The following is a 10,836-nucleotide window of genomic DNA, read 5'->3' on the forward strand; positions in this document are numbered from 1 at the left end:
GGAGGAGAGAAAAATACGAAATATAACCTGTTTTATTTTATTTTGAGATGGAGTCTTGCTCTGTTGCCCAGGCTGGAGTCCAGTGGTACAATCTTGGCTCACTGCAACCTCTGCCTCCAGGGTTCAAGTAATTCTCTTGCCTCAGCCTCCCAAGTAGCTGAGACCACAGGCACGTGCCACCACACCTGGCTAATTTTTGTATTATTAGTAGAGATGGGGTTTCACCATGTTAGCCAGACTGGTCTTGAACTCCTGACCTCGTGATCCACCTGCCTCAGCCTCCCAAAGTGCTGGGATTACAGGTATGAGCCACCATGCCCAGCCACCTGTTTTATTTTCAAAAGTCCACCTGTTTTATTTTAAAAAGACCTATTACACTTAAAAGTACTAAAACAAACAAACAAACAAAAAACAAAAAAAAATCACAATAGTTAAGTGTGTATCTATTGGGTAAATCAGGATGCAGTTTAAATTCCTGCTTAGCCAGGTACAGTGGCTCCCACCTGTAATCCCAGCATTTTAGGAGGCCAAGGTGGGCGGATTGCCTGAGGTCAGAAGTTTGAGACCAGTCTCGCCAAAATGGTAAAACCCTGTGGTGGTCGGCACCTGTAGTCCCAGCTACTTGGGAAGCTGAGGCAAGAGAATTGCTTGATCCCAGGAGGCAGAAGTTGTAGTGGGCCAAGATCGTGCCTCTGCACTCCAGCCTGGGCAACACAGTGAGGCTCCATCTCAATAAATAAACTGATTGATTAATTCCTGCTTAAACTTCAGGTTGAGCCAGGAGGATCATTTGAGGTCAGGAGTTCGGGACCAGCATGACCAAGATAGTGAAACTCCGTCTCTACTAAAAATAAAAAAAATTAGCTGAGCATGGTGGCACACACCTGTAATCTCAGCTACTCAGGAGGCTGAGGCACAAGAATCGCTTTAACCTGGGGGACAAAAGGTTGCAATGAGCTGAGGTCACACTACTGCACTCCAGCCTGGGCAACAGAGCGAGACTATCTCAAAACAAACAAACAAACAAAGACAAGAAAACACTGCAGGCTTGCACTGTGGCTCACACCTGTAATCCCAGCACTTTGGGAAGCAGAGGTGGGAGGAAAGTTCCAGGCCAGGAATTCAAGACCAGCCTGGCCAACAGAGAGATCCCATCTCTACACAAAAAATTGAAAATAAAAAACAAATTTCCATGTGTGTTTACTTTAAATAACTAAAACAATTTCAGAGACAGTCCTGCATCACAGTTATTAAAATTGTGATGCTATTTTCAATAAAAATCAAATACCAACTATAGTAGAGCTTACAAATAAAGAGTGTAGCTTTATATAATTCTAGTGACTCACAATTCAACTTTTACATTATGTTTTTAGGTTCCTTGTTCCTTTCCAACTAACTATCCCTCCTCTGTCTTTCTGAAACTCTCAAACTTGATTTACAAAAATCCCCGAATCTGTTTAAAATTTTCCATAATGCTTCACTTGCTTTCAAAAATAGTTAATTCACAAAGAGCGGATCCAAAAACTGCCATTTCAGGTGCCACTGATATTCCAGAAAACTGAAAACTCCCAATAAGGATAACAACCCTAATGCAAAAAGGACTCATATGCTACATTTAAAGTAACAAAGCACTGGGCTGTGGCTCATGCCTGTAATCCTAGCACTTTGGGAGGTCGAAGTGGGCAGACTGCTTGAGCTTAGGAGACCAGCCTGGGCAACAAGGCAAAACCCCATCTAAAATTAGCCAGGTACGGTGGTGCACACTTGTGGTCCCAGCTACCTGGGAGGACTGCTTGAGCCCAGGAGGTCTTGGGTGCAGTGAGCTTTGATCGGGATACTGCACTGCAGCCTGGCTGGCAGAACAAGACCTATCTCAAACACACACACACACACACAGCTAAGCAACTTAACATTTTTATTTTGAATAATGAGGGTGGGTAAAGAACAGGAGACTTACCAAGTAAAATTTAACAAGGTAACTAAAACATGGAAATTATATGTATTTTAACACCATAAAAATTGATGGTAAAATAATACTAACACATGGGAAAACACTACATTACTCTCTGGACAAAATAACTATGCACAAAATAGTTTTCTTTAAATTGACAGTGACAGAAATACTATTAGGAATTTCCAGGTTTGGGGATTATTGTTTTCTTCTCTCTATATTTCCAGATTTTCTACAGGAACACTGCTGTCATTTATCCCAAATTTCCCACCATATTCATAGAGTACATACTGATCTATCATTTTTGTCACTTACATATTTGTTTCTCAAACCAAAATAAAATGGTACAGAATACACATACCAGTATCACAGGTCAAAATGCTCTAAAGATTTGGTTTAACAAGGTTCAAAAAAAGCTTCAATTTGCCCACTATCTACATGGTCAATGAAGTATAATGGCCAAGATGTCATCAATTTAGAACAGAGAGACAGGGAAGGGCAGTAGAATATTTGATTTATTGATACTCAATAAATTAATACTTATTAGAACTATTGAAAGGCAGTAACTGGAAAAGTTAACTTCAAATGGTATATAAGTAAGGCAATGCTAATCTGGTAAAATCTAAACAAACAGGCATATATAACAGGTTATATAGAAAGCCGAGCTTTTAAGGTGCAGAGGAGGCTCCCACAGGAATGGTAAAACAAAATCAAGACTTACTGAGAGAACAGTGTTTCAACTAATTACATCAGTTACTTCTTTAACCATTAACTCCGATTTGAAGCGACTCAGAATTTAGAGAGCCAAAACATAATTGATAGAAATCAACCAGAAAATGATTACTAGAGATCAACCATCAAACGTTTGGGTAGTTACAGGAAATAAGACTATGAAAATTGAGTAAGTAATATAAAGTTCGCGTTTATAATTCATGCGCCATCAGTGTATGTAAGAAGGTTGAAAAAAAGGAAAAAAGTCAAATTACACATTCAGAATAAAAGTGATTACAAAAAGAAAGAATTGTGCCATTTTTATTCTTCATAGCAAAGCACCTTACAGGTAATCCATTTCTAGATCTGGGACCTTCCATTTCTTAAAAAAAGTTAACAAAATGAAACAAAATTCTGAACATGGGAGTGAGTAAAAGGTGTCGACTACCTTATCTATCTATGGCCATGAAAAAGTCATGACCTTACTGGATCTCGATTTCCTAATTTACAAATTGAGAAGCAATCCCTCGTCAAGCCTACAAGACTACACAGTTCTATAAAGATAGCCAAGGAGGCCTGGTGCAGTGGTTTACACCTGTAACCCCAATATTTTGGGAGGTCAATGTGGGTGAATCGCTTGAGCTCAGGTGTTTGAGACCAGGCCAGGCAACATGGCAAAACCCCGTCTCTACTAAAAAATACAAAAAATTAGCCAGGCATGGTAGTGCACAAGTGTAACTCCAGCTACTCAGGAAGCTGAGGTGGGAGGAATGCCTGAGCCCGGGAAGTCGAGGCTGCAGCAAGCCAAGATGGCACTACCGCACTCAAACCTGGGTAACAGGAGTGAGACCCTGTTTTAATAAAAAAAAAAAAAAGATAGCCAACATTAAAGGATACTTATACACAAAAAGAAATCCTCAGAAAGTTGTTAAATCAGCAACTTCAAAGATAATCACCATCTTCAATAAGGTGGTTGTTAGCCTCACCTACCAATCTTTTTAGAAAAAGTTAAATACAATGTATCACACCCCACTTGTTCCAGTGACACCTGAAAATGTGGAGAGTCACACACAGGAATGCACAATGTAAGATTTTCTCTGTTACATTAGCTCTATACACAGACAAAGCTCTCTCATGAACATATCCGTCTTTTACTTGTTCAAATAAAAACATAATCTAAGCCCAGGTACAGTGGCTCATGCCTACTTCCCAGCACTCTGGGAGGCCAAGGCAGGCGGATCATGAGGTAAGGAGATCAAGATCATCCTGGTTAACACAGTGAAATCTCGTCTCTACTAAAAATACAAAAAATTAGCCAGGAATGGTGGCACGTGCCTGTAGTCCCAGTTACTCAGGAGGCGGAGGCAGTAGAAATGCTTGAACCCAGAGGCAAAGGTTGCAGTGAGCGGAGATCACACCATTGCACTTCAGCCTGGGCAGTAAGAGTGAAACTGTCTCAAAAAAAAAAAACCCGAAAACATTATCCACTATAGTTTACAGGCATTCTACTCTCCAACTCTGCCTACTGCACCTAAAATCCCTGTGAATCTTCATCAGAATATTTTATTCATTCCTGTTTCTTAAAACGTTTCCTCTGCATTTGCCTAGACTAATTCCTGAAGCACATGTACGTCAGCTCTCACAGAAAATTGCTCTTTATTTGTCACCGTATTTTCTGAATCTGTTAATAATACACATTGAGAGGGAGTGGAACATTGTAAATAATATACAATGAGAGGGAGTGGAGAACTGGTAGACATACATTCAGATTAGAAAAGAAAGTCACATTAAGCTTCATTATCCTACAATGTATTTATATTTCCTCAGTTTCAAAATAATGGGAAAAAAAAAAAACCAAAGTTATCACTCTCCTTTCCTCAAACTTTGATTAAAATGTCACCTTTTAGGTAAGAAACATTTAGGTTTTTTGTTTACCATTTAAAGTTCAGTGAATCACTAGTATAACGAGGCTGTCTCCAAAACAATCAATCTCAGACTACATTAATTTAGATGTAATATCTAAAATGAGCTGAAAATTCTAATGGAATATAGTGAAAGGAAATTATAAGAAGGTAGATTTGGGTTCAACATAACTCAAAAATAACGTGAGTTGTCCAAATGTCAAATAGAGCTACTTAACAAGTAGTCAGTCACTACAGGTATTCCAGAGACTAACCGAATGATTTGGCACAAACATAGTAAGGGAGTTCATACATCCAAAAAAGTATAATTAGGCCATTCCAACACTAAGATCCTAAAAGTCTGTTAACAAGAAGCAGGACTTTTGACTTCTCCAATACTCATCCCACACCTTCCTATCTGCAATGACTGAAACCCTATGCATTTATCTGGGCCCAGCGGAAATCCTGTCCCCTTGAAAATCTTTCTACTCCCACTGAATTCCTCAACAGAATATAACTCTTTGCTATTAACTCTTAAAGTACTTTTGGCCTTTATCATGGCAGTTTATTGATCATACTCTGCCCTAAGTTACTAATTGTACACCTGTCTTCATCTTCTCTCTATTCCCCTCTCAAATATTATAACTCAGCTCTCCCATGAATGCAATTCTCTGGAAACATCACAATTCTTCTCAACAATCGAATGACTTCTCAGTTCTCCACCCATCTGCATTATCAATGTTGACTACCTCCTCCTGAACTCTTCTAGAGTTCTATAAGGCAAATTTTCCTTCTCATCAAAACACAGAAGTTCTCAAGGTTCTGTCTTCTAACCTGGCAATTTCAGCTTCCGGTCTCATGTCTACCTAAACATGTATCTAGTCTATACCATATGTTCAAATTTTACATTCGTCACCACATACTGAATACCTAGACATGACCTACATATGTCCCAACACACATATGCACCAAAGAAAGTTATTTCCTTATTTCTGTTAAAAGTGTCATGTTATAATCTTCTCAACCTGAAAGCTCAGTCATGATTTTCTCCCTTCCTTTAGCTTTGCCACTTAAACTGTGAAATCCTTACAACTCAGAAGCTGGAATTTGTGCCCTCCTTTACACTCCCACTGTTCAGATCTTTTAGTTATTCTTCAAAAGTCATTCAAGCCCTTGTATCATGTGTAGTATACACTGTACAGAGTAAAATCCAAACACCTGCATTCAGTTGGGCATGTAAGGCCCTGCACAGAAATCCAGTCTGACATTCAATGTCATAACCAACCTTTCAAATTTATCTCCTACTATATACTTTCTCATACCTGTATCAAATTCTATACAAATATTTTAATTACCTGTTACTATTCTCTGCAATTTCATTCTCTGGGCCTTTGTCTTACTTCATTCATTCCCATCCACAAGCTGAGTCAATGGGTTAGACAAAATAAATTCAACATTTATTTTATGGCTACTCTGTATGTACCAGAAACTACAAAAGGAAAAAGAGGCCGAGCACGGTGGCTCATGCCTGTAATTCTAGCACTTTGGGAGGCTGATGGGTGGATCACCTGAGGTCAGAAGTTCGAGACCAGCCTGACCAACATGGAGAAACCCATCTCTACTAAAAATAGAAAAAAGTTAGCTGGGTGTGGTGGCAGGCGCCTGTAATCCCAGCTACTGGGGAGGCTGAAGCAGGAGAATCGCTTGAACCCATGGGGCGGAGGTTGCAGTGAGCTGAGTTGTAAGTACTTGATATTAGTTATTATAAAAAGAGTAAGACCTCTAGTAGGAGGATGCAGTTCTCTTTACCACATCGTGTTACCAAAGGTTATGTGGGTGCTAAAACACAGCTTATCTCCACTATAGGATACTTACCCCTTTCCCATCTGGAGTCCCTCATTCATAGCTGGGCTCAAACTAGTCAGGTTTATTTATTTTAATTGAACCATGGACTATATCCATTTGCAACAGCTAAATGCATATTAATACTGAACTTTCTGAAATTCCAGATGGTGTTTGCTTAAAGTAACTTGAACAATCTAAGGAACACTATACCTTTTTAAAGAAATGATCTTCAATCTTTCGTGGCACACCATTGAATGAAAGCTTCACAAGGATCTAAGAATCATAGTGGTACAAATAAATAATAAAAGTAAGTTATGGACTAAATCTCTTATTCAGGCTCCAAAGATGTTTTTGTTTTCTGTCCTTCTCAGAAGTTGAGGGAGGCTAGTTTTGAAACTCAGAAGCTATTAAAAGTGACCAAGCATTAAGAAATGGAAATGCTTGCTGTCCACAAAAATAAAGCATGTATTTATACTATGTTGTAACGTTTAACACGTAACCTACTATTTTCCTTTGTGTCTTTAAAATAGATAGGGCATTATCTTTATTTACAGAAAAGGATGTTTAGAGAGCCTAAGGAAAGGTGTTTGGGGTCCCTCAGTTACAGTAAAAAGAAAGAGGACTTGAAATCAGGTCTCCTGACTCTAGTGATGTTTTCATTACACTTTGGTTAGGAACAACCGCTTTGGAAGAGCAGCCAGCTCTTCCAACAATACAAAAAATTAATTTTAAACAAGCAATTGTTAGCTCACGTGAAACTGTTGAGAAGAGTGAAAAGGAATACGGCAGGGCAGTAACAGAAAATCCAAGAATCATTTTCAATACACCTATGGTTTCAAGATAGGGTAAAATACTTGGAAATTAGAAGATAAAAGTAAGTGGAAACACAACAGTCAAGAAACTAATTCTTGGGCCGGGCGCGGTGGCTCAAGCCTGTAATCCCAGCACTTTGGGAGGCCGAGACGGGCGGATCACAAGGTCAGGAGATCGAGACCATCCTGGCTAACACGGTGAAACCCCGTCTCTACTAAAAAAATACAAAAAACTAGCCGGGCGAGATGGCGGGCGCCTGTAGTCCCAGCTACTCGGGAGGCTGAGGCAGGAGAATGGCGTGAACCCGGGAGACGGAGCTTGCAGTGAGCTGAGATCCGGCCACTGCACTCCAGCCTGAGCGACAGAGCGAGACTCCGTCTCAAAAAAAAAAAAAAGAAAAAAAGAAAAAAAAAAAAGAAACTAATTCTATTGCTTCTGAAGGTAGGCCAGGGAGTTGGACCAATTTATTCTATCGGATATTAAACAAGTGTCTACCAGTGGAGAGTAACTAGGTCATGTTTGTCCATTAAATTCTACTGAATTTAAGTCCAGACGCAACACTTTAGTTTGTGCCTTTCAAAATCAACATTGAAAAGGAGTCATTCACTGTCTCTATATTCACTCAAAATATGTGGAAAGTCTCTTTAAAGCAATCTAGGGGGGAAATGTTCAATCCTAATTATGGGTAATAAACAGCAATAATTTTGCAGGATAAGAAAGGGAAGTTTTCAGAATCTAAAGAGACAGTGCCAACACTTTCTTCAAACCAGGAGTTGCCTGCTGACAAATCAACTGCTTAGCTGCTAACTGAACAGTTAAGTTAGTTACTCCACGAAATTATCAAATAACGTGTTTTCTTCTTTACCTTCTAATTTTTATCCCCATCCATCCCACAAGCATTCTGGCTCACTCTTGATGTTTTTTCACTATTACTAATATTTCGACCCTGAATATCAATCTGAACCATGACAGCTCTTAGTAAGCAATTCATTCCAGGTCCTTATTATTCCTACAATTCCTTGACTGCTTTTCAGAGTTAGTTTGTAAAGATTAAATCATAACATAAAGGCCCATATGAGTAATCTTAAAAATTTAAGAAAAATGTAACTACTGCTAAAGAAACGGTAATTCAATCCTAAGAGGTTCAAACTCATCGTACCGTGTATCTCCTAAGACTATGAATCTTGGATTATCAAAAGGACCACTGGATCCTAACAGGGCCAAAAGTTTACTGAAAAACTTTGTTCACATGCCTAAGGCTATATTAAGTGCCAAATATGGAGCTGGAGATTAATTGCCATCATCTCCCACTCTAGTACACCAGGGCTCTCTTAACGGCAGTTAATGGTTCCTAGATCCAGGTACCTGCAACGCTAACGTTTGAAAGACTAGAACAAGGTACGGAGCCTTGAACCTAAAACCACAGTATCTTAATCCAAGTTAATATCCCACAACAATCACAGGGGAAGAAAAGGACAACTTTACTATTCCAGCTAAAAGTGCACGTGCCTTTTTTGTTGTTGTTGTTGTTAGGAAGGAAAAGGCACTCTCCCCCCTCCCTCAAATCCGTTACAACATGAAGTATGTCTTGGGGAAAAAAACTGTTCTATGCAGGAAATTGTAGACGAAAATCTATATTCTCCCCAAAGCGGCACAGGGCCATCTTAAGAAATCTGCTTTTACAGACGCAGGGAAAATTCTATCAGATTCCACAAACAAAATCAACACAATCTAGGGAAGTTTATGTTCCTTTCTGTCCCCCCACGCCCAAAAAAGCGGGAACCCATCCCTCAAAAGTCATTCCCGGGTCAATAAGGGATCGTCTGCATGAGAGGGGGCCGAAGAAGGCGCACGTTACAGTTCCAGTATCCGAACACGTTCGGATTAAACCCGCGGTGGAGGGGAGGAGGCGGTTGGTCACAGACTACGGAACACTAGGTACTGGGTAAGCCAAGCGGCGGCTGCCTTCAAACCCGGATTCTGTTTCCGTGCACAGAAATGGTGCCCGGAGGCCGCTACTTTCGCATCTGCGTCGCTTCTGCCTCTGCCGACAAAACCTCTTTTCCCCTCCCCCACGGGCGGGGCGGCGACGGCCTCCCCGCTCCGAAGGAACAGGGAATAAGAGCCGAAAACGATTCGGAAACAGGAACGGCGGGCTACGGACCCTAAAACATCCCCTCCAGAAAGCCTACTCCCACACTTCCTGTATTAAGCTTCCATCAGCGCGCCTTCGGGAGCTGCTGCGTGCCCCCCTACTTCGCCACCTCATACCCAACAAACCTCAACCCCACCTGTGCCCTCGGAGCCCTCTGCACGCAAGACGCTCGCGGGTCACCTCCCTTCCCAGGGGGCCTCCCACTCCTCACCTAGAGGAAAGACTGGTCTTCTCTCACGCACACACAGCAGCGTAGGGAGCCGGCAAGAACAATGTCTCTGCCGCTACACCTCTGGCTCCCGGGCTCACACACCGGACGATTACCTCGCGCCGCGGAGTGCAAAGAAAATGTCCCTTTCCGACCACCACACCGACCTCCCCTCCCGGCCCCCGTACACACCTCCAGCCAACGGCGCCGGCGGGTACGTCGCGCGGAGGTCAGAAGAGTCGTTGAGGACCGGGTGCGGCGGGTTTTTCTTGCTCGCCGCCCCCTTCCTCCAACAACTCGGAAGCCTTGGAAGCCGGAGAGCCGTGAGTTCGTCTGCTTCACAACCACCTCTTCCCGGGCGCCAGGCGCTGCGACGAGCGACAAGGACCAGGGACGTCCCGCCCCCTTTGCCGCCGCCCCCTCTTATTGTTTTACCCCTGCCGAAAGGGCCAGGGAACCCCCGAGCACAGCGTCAGCCAATCACGCATCTCCTCCCGAACCGGACCCAACCTTTCCGTGTCCCTCTGCGGAGCACGCGCAGTACGCTGCCGCGCTCGCACACGCTCGCGCCCGGAAAGCCGGGGAACCGGAACCGGCCTAAAGCCAAGATAAGAGTCCGCTGATTTGACGTCACAAGCAGGCTGCCTTTCTCCTGCCCGGAGGCTCCAGCCTTGCCGCCCTTCTTCCTTGTCGCCCTTCTTCCTGATCGCGCAAGCGAGAGCTGGTTTGCAGCAACGCAATGTCTTTTGTAGACTGATACTCTGGTCCCTTTTATTAATGGGAAGGAGGGAATTCAGTAATCTCTCTGAACTAGGTGTCTGCAGGTTGCTGCTGTAGACGAGCTTAAAATGCAGCCGGTGATTTCAGCTGTTTGCACACTAAACCCACCTACATTGTTTATTTAACCCATCCCAGGTTTTAAGCCCCACCAAGAGGCCCTGCAGTAAAGGAAGAATGTGACGTGGGCTTTACAGAGGGGGAAAAGACTATTTCTTTGTGTGCTTGTTACGAATTTAGGCATGGCTAAATATCGATACATACTAAAGCATTTTACATACTAAAGCTAAAAGGCCTGAAATATCAGGATTACAGTCCTATTCTAGCTCGAAGCCCAGACTTGCCCCCAGGGTGAGACACTGGTGACCTTGTTTCATGGAAAAAGTCAAGCCAAATCTTGTAGTCAAGGAAGACACTTTGCATCTTAGGTCTGGCAGTGTTTTCAGAGAATACCGAGATAGCACAGGAATTTTGG

General features: G+C 42.3%; 1 protein-coding gene across 2 annotated transcripts in view; it reads right to left on the reverse strand.

The window, feature by feature from the left end:
• Positions 1-10,161, reverse strand: part of G3BP2 (GTPase activating protein (SH3 domain) binding protein 2) — a 30,710-nt gene extending 20,549 nt beyond the window's left edge. Inside the window, exons 1-2 of one of the 2 annotated variants that reach the window (XM_011927202.1) lie at positions 9,187-9,249; positions 6,619-6,681 (exon numbers count right to left, since the gene is read on the reverse strand). The gene's annotated coding sequence lies outside the window, so the exon portion shown is untranslated. Of the gene's footprint in view, positions 1-6,618; positions 6,682-9,186; positions 9,250-9,776 lie in introns of those variants that run through there. The other variant, XM_011927201.1, reaches the window with a different exon arrangement.
• Positions 10,162-10,836: the final 675 nt, after the last annotated feature.

Source organism: Colobus angolensis, unplaced genomic scaffold, assembly GCF_000951035.1.
Source record: "Colobus angolensis palliatus isolate OR3802 unplaced genomic scaffold, Cang.pa_1.0 Scaffold70, whole genome shotgun sequence".
Taxonomy (NCBI): Eukaryota; Metazoa; Chordata; class Mammalia; order Primates; family Cercopithecidae; genus Colobus; species Colobus angolensis.